At 35.3% G+C, this 14,055-nt stretch overlaps 1 non-coding gene across 1 annotated transcript; it reads right to left on the bottom strand.

Annotated features, from left to right (window-relative positions):
• Window positions 1-4,684: 4,684 nt before the first annotated feature.
• On the bottom strand, window positions 4,685-4,791 carry LOC145135059 (small nucleolar RNA R71). The gene has a single exon (XR_013719539.1). It is a non-coding gene; the product is annotated as a small nucleolar RNA R71 (small nucleolar RNA).
• Between the last annotated feature and the right edge of the window lie 9,264 nt (window positions 4,792-14,055).

Below are 14,055 nucleotides of genomic sequence, written 5' to 3'. Positions count from 1 at the left end.
AGGTTTATGAGAGAGGTTATACCTGCTTCGATTAGTGTTATCGGGGATGAGTTGATTGTTGTTATGGAAGAGCGCCTTAGTGTTCTTCGCACTGATTTGAAGATGGTCGACTCAAGAATCATGATTTTTCCTTCATGGAGTTTGATGCTTCTGGAGCTCCATGTTTCTTTGGAAGTAGGGAGCCTATCATCTCCATGCGTTTGATTGCAGACATGAAGAGTTCCTTTCATGCCAGCTTCTGTTTGGTGAGGGACAAGGTCAGATTTGGATTATGTATTTTGCACGACAGAGCTAGGGATTGGTGGTGCGAGGTTGTTCAGGGCCTTGACCCTCATGCGGTCGAGTCTATTACATGGGAGGATTTTGTCACCCAATTCAAGAAAGAGTTTATGCTGGCATTTATGTTGATAGGTTGACTCAAGAGTATTTGTCACTTGATCAGACTACAAAGATGGTGGTTGAGATCACCACCAAGTTAAGAGAGAGAGAGAGAGAGAGACAGAGAGACAGAGAGAGAGCATCTTTTGCCCTCAGTATATGGCCACAGAGGAGATGAGGAAGGCTCACTATCATGATATGTTGAGAGCAGAGATTCGGGAATTTTTTAACATTTCAGATCATCAAACCCTTTCCGGTTTAGTGGAGGTAGAGAGGGACATGGAACTAGAGTTGGAGACATAATACCATAAGAGGGAGCAGGATCATGTTCATGCATTAACATGGATAGCCAAGAAGGATCGGGTGACAGGCATTTGGTCAGGAGATCGAGCGACTCGTGGATTTTGAGGGAGGTATGATCAGACTCATTGGGGTATTTTTCATTTGCCTATTTCTGGATGTTTCAGATGCGGTCAAGAGGGTCACTACAGTCGGGACTTTAGTCAAAAAGTGTCAAGTGTATGTTTATTTTGTTTTCAATCAGGCCATGTTATGGTCGATTGTCCTCTGAGAGTAGATGGTGTGGTTTTGGATCCGACACCTTTGGCTTGGCAGCTACCAAATAGGCGGCATTGGAAAGCTGGACTCCTCAGGGTCGATATTTGAGTCGTCGGATCTTCAGTTCGGTTGGGTACAACATTCGCTCGTGTTATCTGTTTCTCTCCTGCTTTGTTTTCATTGTTTCATTTGTCATCTTGAACGATTTGTTGAGTGGTAATGTCTTAATCAACTCTAGTTCTATCTTAAATGCTTATGTACGGTTGATTTTTTGTTGTTGTGAGGTTGTAAATGTGTGTTTGGGACTCTTTGTATTTCTTCATTATGGTTTGTACTCGTATATTGGAGCTCTTGAGTTTTGTTTGAAGAATTTGAATTCCTTTGTGCTTATTAATGTCAGGCGTGGTTGTTACGAACCATACAATGGAGTTATTGGATTGGCTTAAAATTCGAATGGTTATGAAGACGTCAGAGTCTAGAAAATTACAAGTGGGGAAGAATCCCTTCGTCATACAAAAATGTTTTTGAGTGCAGGTCATCCCGGAGTTTCATATTCAAGGATGGAAGGATAACTGGTTTTGGTCGTTGTTCGAATTGAATCTTATGCAAGTAATGTTCTCAGCAGTCGATTATGATCATGGAAGCAAATGTTTAAGGTTCAAGGTTATCTCTTCTAAAGGTTTAAAGCTTCGGCAGTGGCACAAGTTTGGGTTAGTGTCTAAGTTCAGGTTGAGGGTTGTATGAGCGCCTCACTGCTTGTTTTTGTCTGGTGAAGGCTTTTGAGTTTGAAGAACGCATCAAACATCTGATGGGGGCTAGTAGACTAGGGGTCTGTCTCATGTCAGTTTCTCTTACTATCTTTGTAGGTTTGTCAGAAAGATCATGGGGAAGCCCGTGGCAGTCACGAAAGTGTTGTAAGATTGTCGGAGGACCACAACATTCACATAACTGAAATAGGTCAGAAGTATTGTAAGACTATGGGAGGACCACAACATTCACATGGTTGAATGAGAAAATTTGCTAAAATAGGTCGGGAGTGATGTAAAACTATGATTTGGCTCATAGTATTCACTTGGGTTGAAACGGACCTGTTATTGTTTGTTTATTGGTTTCTTAGTCATCCTTTGCCTAGACCTAAGGTTTCTTAGTCATCCTTTGCCTAGATCTAAGGTTTATATGCTAGGTTAGCTTGTGTCTGTTGAGCTCTTTTTTGGACTTTTGTTGTGCGTCTGTGTATGAGGTTGTTAACTTCCATTCTCCAGTCTGTAGTAGGACGACGTAAGGCTGGGGAGGTCCTAGTTGGGTCAGATTTATGCGTTTTGGTAAACATGGTTGAGGTATGAGGGTGGCCTTGTCTTCCTGGAACCCAAAAATTATCGTGGAGTCTTCAATTCATGGGTAATGAACTTAAATCCTCTCGGAGTCAGTTTCTTGTGAAGTGATGTGATATTGCTATATTTTACATATATTTGGCATTATTTCAATACATTTTAAGTTATATTATGGTTTTTTGCAAAGATATTTGGTACTTATTGAGTTAATTTATATTTTTCTGCCAAATAGGACATTCTTGAAGGAAAACGACCAAAAACATAAAAAAATGGAACCTGGAAGGAATGGAGTTGAAGCTAGGAACTTAACAGAGCTTAAAATGAAGAAAAACCATGAAAATACAAGTCCCACAACGTGGCCTCAGAGTAGTGCGATGTGGCGATTAAAAAAATCTCGATGATATGCAAAATAATGAAGCTCACGACGTGAGCATTATAATCCCACGTCATGATAAGGGAGGTTCAAAAGATAATTACGTGGAAAGGAAGTTTCCTTGCCAGACACAAATTTATCTAAGCTCAAGACGTGAAACCGTAATTCTCACGACATGAGACACAGATTTAGGAAACTATAAATATCCCTTCATATACTCGATTTAAGGAGGTTGAATTGGATATTCTGGAGAGATAGTCGAAATCAGAAGCCAGATAAGAGCGAAAAAACCCTTTGGAAGAAAAGAAGATTGAAGATCAATGAAGATTACACATCATATTCGGTTTGCATTGATTTAATTATGTCAAATTCTTATGTATTTATGTGCTTATTTTCTGTCATGGGTAGCTAATCATTAAGCTTTCTTTTAGTGTAGATGAACCCTAATAATATGTGCTAGTTTCTTAAATTTTGAATTTATGAAATTGGTTAATGCATGTGTTTCATTGTCAGCATCTAGAATGTTAAATTTTGCATCTTTATTGGTTTGATTTAACTTAAGTGTAGTTTAATGAGCATTTGAATTGCATGAACTTGTTTACCTTGTAGTTTACGATCATTAAATTGTTAGAGTTTGGATTAATTACATCTTAGATTAAGTAATAAAGGTAACAACTTTAGCTGTGTTAGAGAACATAATTTGACAATAATTATGTTTGGTAATTTATCTTGATCATAGGTAATTATCTTAGATATATCTTACATAGCCCAGTTATCATTAATAATCAATTATGTGTTTGCTTGTGTGTGATCATTACATAGTAGTTCATGAATTGGTGAAAATATTAAGATATCGGATCAAGATTACTAATTATATTAAAGTTGGTAACCAACTGTATAAATCCATACTTAGTAACTACACATAGGAAAAAAGGGGATTCAAAGCTAAACAGAAGTGTTTTATTAATCTCGTTTACAATCATTTTTAATTGAGCGAAAACACTTATTGTTTTTTTACATTAATTTTAGTAATTATATTATTAGCTAAATCCATTCCATGTGTTCGATACCCAACTTACCTAAAATATTCTTTAAATTTGACTAGGTACACTGCCTAAATGCAATTAGTTAGTTAAGTAATTTAGGATTACAAATTTAAAACTAGGTAGTATATAAATTAGACATCAAGTTTTTGGCGCTATTGTCGGGGAACGGCAATTTCAGTTTTTAACTTAATTGTTTTAGGTTAATCGATCATTTTTGTGGGGTAAAAACCACAAAATGTTAATTTTCTGCAAAATTTTATTTTTCTGTTTTTTCAGTTCTCACGACGTGAGGGGCATCTCTCATGACGTGAGTTCAATGTTTTTCAGTTTTTTCGTTTATTTTCAGTCTTGTTACTTTTTACGCCTTTTGATTTTGTTTTATTTCAGTGCTTTATGACCCGAGGATCCAGAACTCCAATTATTCCACCACTAAAAAATTTAAAATCAGCTTTCCACAAAAACAAGAACAAAAAGGTTGACTAGTGAACTAGCATTTTTTAAGTAGAAACATACGAGTATTTTGAGAAGACTCCAATCAAGAAGGAACCGAATACGAGCCAGAAACATCAACCGAAGAAGATTCATAGGACGATTTGAAAAGCGAGGTCGAAGAGATGCAAGACATAGCAGATATGACGATGGAAGAGTACAAGAAAAGGTTGTGTAACGATAACAGGCAGGGTCTTGTACAACCCAAAATTCCAGCAACTGCATATTTCGAACTTAATCGGCATATTCTTGACATGCTTAAAGATATCCCATTCTTTGGGAAGGACAATGAAGATGCCTTCAAGCACATCGATGAATTCTTGGACATTGCTAACTACTTCTATGTGCCAAATGTTAGTAGAGATGTAGTTTTACAAAGGATGCTTCTAGTAACACTTACTGGAGATGCAAAAGTTTGGTTGAAGTCACTCGCACCTGGAGTTATTCGAACATGGGATAATCTTAAAGAGGTGTTTGTTGAGCAGTTTAGTCCTCCTTCAAAGATCTCAAAACTAAAGAAGAAGATAGACAACTTCCAACAAGAAATCGGAGGGTCATTATACGAAGCATGGGAAAGATACAAGGGCCTTCTAAGAAATTGTCCTCAACATGACTTGAATGTGCAACAAGAAGTCTCTATTTTCTATGATAGGGTGAACATTACAACAAGATAACTTCTTGATTCGCAAGGGCCAATGCCTAACAAGAATCCATCCATGATTACAGAACTAATTGAAGAATTCACAAAACATTCAAGAGAATACCATGACCCATGAGAGGAACATACAAGAGGTAAAGTTGATGGATGGAACGAGAACATGGCTGCAATCATGGCTAAACTAGAGAATATGGATCAGCCAAAGACGAAATTGTATCAATCTATACATTCCATACAAGTTGGGTGTGAAAATTACAACGGGTCACGCATAACGAAGGATTATGATTTGGATAAATATGAAAATAGAAAAGGTCAAGTATGTTATTCAAGTGGTGATAAATATGATGAAGATTGGAGGAAGCCGAGGAAAGTATGGTTTCCTTATGAGGAATACAAAAAACAAGAAGAAGAAGAGTATTGGCAAACCGGGCGAGGCTACTACAAAAATGAACAACTACTACCCGAGAACAAGTTGGGATTTGAGTCAATGCTTAATAGGTTTATGGAAGCCTCTAAAAGGACATGATGCTACTAATGTTACCATGAGAAATTATCAAGCTTCCATCAAAAATATCGAGACTCAGCTCGAGAAATTGACTACACTTGTTAACGAAAGGTTACCTCCCAAGAATCCCGATTCAAAACCACACCCACATGTAATGGCCATAACCACTAAAGAAGACCCTCATTCAGATCTTATTATGATCCATGATGTGGTCTTAAAGCAGCCCGATCCACGGCCGAAAAGAATGAAGTTTAAAGAAAAAGAAAGGGTTGATGCCCAGTTCTCACGATGTGAGCAATAGAAGCTCACGTTGTGGGATCGGTTTGAACAAAAACTTTTGTCTTCAATTAAACCTTACAAGCCTCTGTTACCATTTCCTTCTCGAGCAAGGGTACTTCCATTGGAGCAATAGCATAAGAGATTTAGCAAGCAAGTCAAGGGTATTTCCATTAACTCCCTATTTATTGAATCGTTAGCAAAAATGCCTGAATACGCGAAATTTATTCAAGATCTTCTTGACACTCGCCAAAAATTAGAGAATACTTTCAAGGTTGTTCTTAAAAAACAATGTTCAACAGTGATAATTGAAGGCATACCAACAAAGATGGGAGATCCATACCGTCTTACATTGCCATGCAAATTCGGCAATTCCATGAAATATTTGCCTTGACAGATTCTCGAGCTAGTATAAACTTAATGCCTTATTCAGTTTATCAAAGGCTCAATCTTCTAGAATTGAAGACTATAGGAATGGAGATCCACATGGGGAATCGGTCAGTAAGATATCCTTGAGGAATCGTTGAATTTTTATTGGTTAAAACTGGGAAATTCATTTTTCCAAATGATTTTGTGGTCATCGACATGAAAGAGGATGAAGAAATACCGATCATACTTGGACGCCCACTACTTAATACCGCGAGAGCCTTGGTAGATGTTCGTGAGTCAAAGCATACTTTACGAGTTGGAATAGAAGAGATGACATTCAGGTTTAAATAATAATTCAAGAGCTCAAGGGAAAAAGATGAAGTGTTCATTATGGATGAAGAAAATGAGCTTGAAGAATTTAAGATATTAACAGAAGAAGATGTCCAAACAAGAGAAAAGACAAAAGAAGAGTTAAAGCTTACTATGCCAAGAGCCTCAATTCCAATGATCTTTATAGTCTTTTCCTATACTACACTAAAAGTTCAAGATGAAGAGGTTTGTGAAAGCGAAGAGATAAGTTCTAGTGATGAAGAAGATGATCAAGAAGGCAAGGAAGTAAAGCTTAAGGATATGGAGGTAGACAAGTACGAGTTAGCTGAAAACAAAGTGAATAGCTCGAAAGATGATAAATCCCAAGGAATAAAAAGAAAACTTGAAGCTTGCGACCATAAAAAAAGGAAAATTCAAAGAAAGCATACATAAGGAGAGTTAAAGCGTACAAGAGGAGGTGGAATGAGAAAAAGGAGAAGAACGAGATTCTGCTCCCAACTAACGCATCGTATAGCGGGAAGGAGTGTAGCTCACGACTCCTCAAAAAGAAGCGCTTCTCGGGAAGCAACCCGAGCTCGGTTTGCATTTTCTTTTATTTTCCTTTTCTTAATTTTTCATTTCTATAATTTTATTTTTATGATAGACATCTTGGTCAACTTCTATTTTTAAATCAAGTGTGGGATTAAATTCATGAGTGGTAAAAAAATTTAAAAGGATATTTTTTTTTGTTTTTGGTAAAATTTACAACCCACGACGTGGCCTTAGATACCATGACATGGGGAATAAAGGAAGCCCTTATATATTTCATCCGTTCAAAACTCACGACGTGACGTTAAAAGCTCACAACGTGAGCTTTAAGCGGGGACCAGATTTATACGGAGTCATAATCCTTTTGACTTCCATTCTTAAAAAAACCACTCATGAAGAAAGAAGTAGCTATCGGTCCCCACACTTCGATTTTCTTCAAAATTCCTTCATTTCTTCTCGATTTCGTGTTCTCATTTCGACTAAGGTAAGATTCCCATACTTTAATCTTGTTAATTTTACTAGTTATGAGCATTTAGAGTTAGGGTTTGTTCTTAGATGGTATTTAGCGAAATTGGTTCGAATTTATGAGAAATTCTCACTGCATGTGTGTTTAATGGACTTAGAGGTACTGCCTAAGCAAAACCTATAAGTTTTTTTGGTTCGATTTGACCATAATGCTGCCCGATTGAATTGATGTCGCCGAACCAAGCACACGACGTAAGCTTTAAAGCTCACAACATGAGAACTGGGAAACCTAGCTTCTGGTTTTTTTTGTCAATTATTTAATGGTTGTGTTTTTATTTGGGATTGGTTTGCTTTCTGTTTTTTAGATATCATGGGTCCAACAAAAGCTCCTCAACAACAAAAATGTGATGTCTCGAGCCAACACCCATTTTATGAATTTTCGGATGATCTCCCACGTGGAATATTGAATAACTACACAAACAAGTTGGGGTGGCTCTACAATCGTGAATTTTCCATTTCACCAACCATTGACTGGGACAAACTTAATAAAATTGGGATTTTGGAAAGATTACACCCATACCTCACAAAGATGTTTGAAGAAAATTGGGCCTCTTTTACATGCAACGCGTGCCAAAAATTTATTCTCGATTAAGGAACCGGTTTTCAAAGAGTTGTGTATTAAGTTTTTCTCAATAATTTCTGTTGAAACAAACACAGTTGATCCTCACTACGCTACGTCTTTAGTTTTCGTCTTGGTGGCCAATATAGAGAATGTAATTTCACCAATTTCTCGTGGAGAATGGGCTTGTACGAACCACACGAATCAATGTCTCCTATTTTTGATAGATTTTTTAGAACAACTGCTCGGGATTACTATGAATAGATGAGTAGGTAAGGTTTTATGGCAACAAAAGCTAATGGATGATTTCACTTGGGGGTATCTCAATAGAACCAAATCCGGTCTCCCATTCACTACCTCATCCACCGCCTCGTGACATTTTCCATCAACAACAAAAAAACATGGAGACAAGGTGATGAGTCTCAACTTATTTTTTATTGGAGCATCATAGCAGCGGGGGTTTGTTGAGATATACCCTATTTTTCTTGCACAATATTTGCGGGTTAAAGCAGTCACTTCGAGAGCCAGGAGCCTAATTATAGGTTGTCACTTGGTCACCTGCTTGGCAAAATCATATGGTGTGTTAATTCTGAGAGTGATTCGTACTTTGACATGCATCAAGGGAAATGATCTTACATTGAGTTTTTTGGAATTGATGAATGTTGTAGTAAATATGGGAACACATTGGAGTATATCGGCCGATGATGAAGCGGTACCATTAGAGCAACCAAAGAGCAGCCGAGACCACGAGGACGCCGAAATGTTAGAGGACAGGGAGAATGGGGTCAATCACAGCAAAAATTTTAGGATGTACCCATTGGAGGTGTACCCACTGACCCTTTCCAAAATCGGGTCAGATACTATTTAGATAACATACGAGGGGCGATACACTATCAAAATCAAGCTATTGTTGGAATTTTTACACATTTTCAGGTTTAGTGACAGCCCGACATGCAACCACATGGTCCTTACATTCTAACTTGGGAGGAAATTTGGGCCTCACACAACTTTGGCGTCGGGTCGAGTGGAACGCATGGAATGGAGATGATGATGCATGATGATTTTATCTATCCTTTTTATTTTATTTTATTTTTATTCTTGGTTATTTTTGGTGTGTTTTAAATGTGTGTTTTATTTTTCATTGGATTATTTAAATTGATGTAACCAAATGTTGAATGTTTGTTTTCTTTTGGCAACCTAGGACTTTGTTTTGTTTGCAGAATTGATGAGTTATCAAGTAAAAAATGTGAAAGCGGATAGAGTTAGAGTTTTAAAACCAAAGACTACACTTTTTGTTAAGTGTGGGGTGACAATCGTGTGCGAGAAGAGATACGAAAAGAGAGAGTTACAAATAAAATATGGGTCTTAAAATGAGTCTTAACGACTTAAGAGGTTTCTTGCATAGAAGAATTTACAGAAACACACAATCTGTTTTCACCTAGTTCTCACAACGTGAGACTTATCCCTCACGCCGTGAGCTTTATATTTTCACTATTAAAGAAGACTTTTATTCTAGACTCACGTCGTGGCTCTCTATTCTCACGACGTGATATATCGACAATCGTGTTTCTGCTCTTTCTTTCGACCATAAAACATGGTGTATGCTTTCCTACGTTATGATGCATTACTTTAAAGATTTTATGCATCACACTTTTCGAAGATACAAGTCTTTGGTTTACATTTTTTATTCAACACATTTATGACAAGCTGCAAAAGTCTAGTTCCAGCAACGTATTCAAGAAGTTCAAGTCTTCCCACCAACAATCAGAATTCGATCTCACCAATACTACCCCAGAGGGAGTCTGTTCCTTTTTCTTTCTTTTGATTGTTTTTTATTGCATTCATTATTTTAGCATACAATGAGGTTATTGTATGAAATAAGTATCGGTAGGTGGTCAAAAAAGGATTATCAAGCATGAGAAAAAAATTAATTAGAAAATTCTATAAATTTTAAAAATTAATAGACTAGCAACAATAGTCTAATAAATCTGGTCATTTTTTAAATTTTAATATTATTTCATATGGGCTAGTTTGCTAGCATTATGTGTGATGATTCAATGAAAACACTAAGATTTAGTTCAACAAATATGTCACAGTGTATTTATGGCTTCCCAGTCTTAGTGAAATTGTGGGACGAAAACACAATTCTATTTAGTTTGTGGGACATAATATGTTTATCATTGTGTACCATAAATGTATCTAGGAGACCTTATGTATTCATTGCACTTTAGACAAATACCTTTAACCAATAAATGTTGAAGTTAAGTTCCTTTGCTTCAGTATCTGTTTTTATTGTTAAGTTATGAAGATAAAAAATATTATGAAGAAAAGTTCAAAAAGTTTCAAATTATTGAAGAATCCAAGTTGAAGAAGTTCAAGAATAAGGCAAAATTTCCAAGTTATTATTGTAATTTTTTCTTTCTAGGTTATTTTACCATATGTATGCTTGGGAGCTTAACCATAAATACATTGAGGTTAAGAAATGTTTTTTTTGGTATGGATTCGAAGGGATGCATAAAATGAATATTGTTCAAAATAAGTGGGAAACATTTATGAGGATCGTAAGTATTTACGGCTGCGAGGTAATTAGGATTTGGACACAAATACATGCATTGAAATAAAGCATAATTAGTGGGTTCAATTCACATTGTCTTGTGTGATATTGGTGGGAATGGTTGTATGTGATATATTAAAAGATAATTTTTTCTTGAGGGCAAGCAAAAGGCAAGTGTGCGGTATTTTGATATTGTTATATATATATATATATATATATATATATATATATATATATATATATATATATATATATATATATATTGGGAAAAGTTCTAAAAATTGAAAAAAAGATTTGGTTCCTTGAAGAACCAATAATTATGGTTCTCTATTGAACTATATATATATATATATATATATATATATATATATATATATATATATATATATATAGGGAAAAGTTCAATAGAGAACCATAATTATTGGTTCTTCAACGAACCAAATCTTTTTTTGAATTTATATAGCTTATTGTTTATCGAAAAAAAAATCTAAAAATATCTAAATTCATATATTAACATTGTGAATGTGAAAAATATTTTTCGGATTCACCGTGTGAATCCGGATTCACATTGTGAATTTTCGAAGATTCACATTGTGAATTTGACGTAAAATAAATAAATAAATAAATAAATAAATAAATAAAAATCGAATTTGATATCATTGGAAAAAGGATAAAAAGTCATGAATTTTTGTATTTTTAGTTTTTCTTTTTTGATAAAAAATAAGTTCTAAATGTTGAAAAAAGATTGATTCCTTGGTTAATTATGGTTCTCTATTGAACCTCACCCTATATATATATATATATATATATATATATATATATATATATATATAGGCATTATTTTAATACATTTTAACCTATATTTTGGTTATTTGCAAAGATATTTGGTATTTATTGAGTTAATTTACATTTTGCAGCCAAATAGGACATTCTTGAAGGAAAAGGCCCAAAAACGAAAAAAGTTGAGACCTGGTGATCGAGGTCGTTGTCTCAATCAAAAATAAACCTCACACACACACACACACACACACACACACTAGATAGCTAGGGTAAGTAAGGGTCGAATCCACGAGGAGTTTGTGGTCAAACTTTTTGTTAGAATAGTTAGAAAGAAAGAACGAGTACTTGCAATTGTCACGAAAAAAATATTTTAGCTAAGATATAAATAAAAACAAGAAACTTTATATTCCAAAGGATTACCAATGAGAAAAATAAGGTTACTTCTGGTTCAGTGTCGGATGATTAAGAGTCACGTGTTTATCTTCCCTTAAATTCTAATTTAATTATGAAAACATAACTATGGTCAATTAGTATGCAATAAATAACTTTGGGCACACAATATGTTATTTCTACTAATTGTCTTACTCCCTATGTCAAAATGGATTAGGAACAATGAGTGGCTTGGCAATATTGTGTCTTATGATTACCAATTACCATGTTTAGCATTTAAAATCACAAGTTTGGAATAGTATATGTTGATTCAACCGAGCGTCTTAGTTCCTAAACTATATGAACTCGGCACGATTAGTGAATTTGAAAATATAATACCTTACATGTAAAATCAAACACATGAATAATACCCAACTTCAATTATCACTAATAGAAATCATAAATTTAAGAACATATAATAACCAAAGTTGATTGGAATAGAAGTAATAATCAAAACACGTTCATCAAATCATCCTAAACATTCCCGGAAGTAACCCTAATGATTTAGTCTTCCATAATATTCACAAAACACACAACTAGCATAAAAACGATGAAATCTAATGTAAGATCCATAAAAAAAACTAAAAATCATAAAGCTAATGATGTTTGATAATCATTAAAGCATAGAACAAAGGGACCTTGGGGAGAAAGTAATAAATTCTGGAACTTGATAGAATTGATGTAGATCCACCCTTTGAACAATCTTCAAACATCGAATGATTGTGTACTTGATGATTTCTTGGCTTTGATTTGGAAATTGATGATCAAAAATGTGTTTGGAGAAGCTTTGAACGTGTTTGGAACCCTCCAAAACTGGTTAAAATCGCAGGGGAGAAGTCCTAAGTCGATTAGGGTTAAATCTCCTTTAAATAGGTGCTGAAAAACTGATTTTCGGAGCTGTTTTCCGCGTCTGCGTCATAGTGGGCGTCTTAGACGTCATATCAGACATCTTGGCGTCCTTCGAGACGTTTTACATGTCTTCTGTCGTTCTTTATTTACACTTGAAAATGGCGTAGAAAGGGTAGGCGTCCTGGGGGCGTCTTAGACGCGTTCTAGGACGTTCATCATCTTTGGTGCCCTTTTTTGGTGATGAAAACGGTAGAATCAGTAAAAACGCAAAAAATGAAAGTTGTAGGAAATTTTGTCTAGTTTCCATAACTTCTTCATTCATGTTAATTGGAGCTCTGGATCTGGAGATATGATCAAAACATTGAAGAGTGGTCAAATTTCTCAGCAACATTTTTCTTCATTCTTTTAACAATTCGTCTCCCATGCTTCTTAGCTTCATTTTGATCGTTTTTCTTGCGGGTTCCGCCCACTTTAGCACTAAGTAGTTTCCTGCACATAATGTTCAACATTTCATCAAAGTAGTGCCATTCTTGGACAATTATACATCAATTCAACATATTTAGTATAATTTATTATGCTATATATATAGACCGATCAAACCTCCCCAACTTTATTCCAAACTCGTCCCGAGGTTGACCTGAAATAATCAGCGTAGTCTTACTCTCTTATCCAAAGAAAAACTCAATGGAATCATGAATTCCATACATTTTATCACAATATTTTTGATAGCACAATATATTGATTTTGGGGATTATTAGTTTCTTATCCGGACTTTTAAACTCAAAACACATGTTATGCTTATTTTACTTTGTTGTTTGAAACCCTCCACTTTTTGAACCCTTTCCATTAATCAACCTCATGAGTAATTAGTTGAACTCATTGCCAAAGTCCCGTTTTCAAGTTTCACTAACATAGTTAGCGCGGTCGGTAACACTTAATGGACCAACTTACACACTCCCGCTATCGAGGGGTCACATATTGTTTCACACAATGTCTTCAACTTGAACTTTTCTTCATATTCATCTTGATTGTGCGTTCTTCAAGTTCTTTGATGGCTTCATCAAATTTGATCATCTTTGTATTTGACTTCAGCTTGAATATAGATACTTGGATGTTTTTCAATGTCTTCTGATGCTTTTTGGTTGTTTGAAAACAATAATAGTCCCCTCCCAACCCCAAAGGCGCAGGAGTAAGTAAAACCAAGTATTCAGAGCATGATGACACATATTGTTCAGTTGGGTCCTCAATTGAAAGATCGTAGGCTCGAGCCAAAAACCTTCATTTTTCAAACTTGGGTATTTCACATAACAATTTTTAAATAAATATAAGTATTTCCGAACCGGCTGAGCAACCCACAAAATCAATATTAAATAGATATTATGACTCGATGTACGAAACTCCTATCATTTTTCATCTTGATGAGTTACATTCAAGATATAGAGAAGCTACTAACTCATCACATACTTCATGGTGACCAACTTCAAGATAAGATAATTAAAGATAGAGTTTAAGATAGCA

This window comes from Lactuca virosa, chromosome 8, assembly GCF_052849685.1.
Source record: "Lactuca virosa cultivar CGN04683 chromosome 8, Lactuca_virosa_CGN04683_v6, whole genome shotgun sequence".
NCBI classification, from domain to species: Eukaryota; Viridiplantae; Streptophyta; class Magnoliopsida; order Asterales; family Asteraceae; genus Lactuca; species Lactuca virosa.
This window is presented reverse-complemented; position numbering and strand designations above follow the sequence as displayed.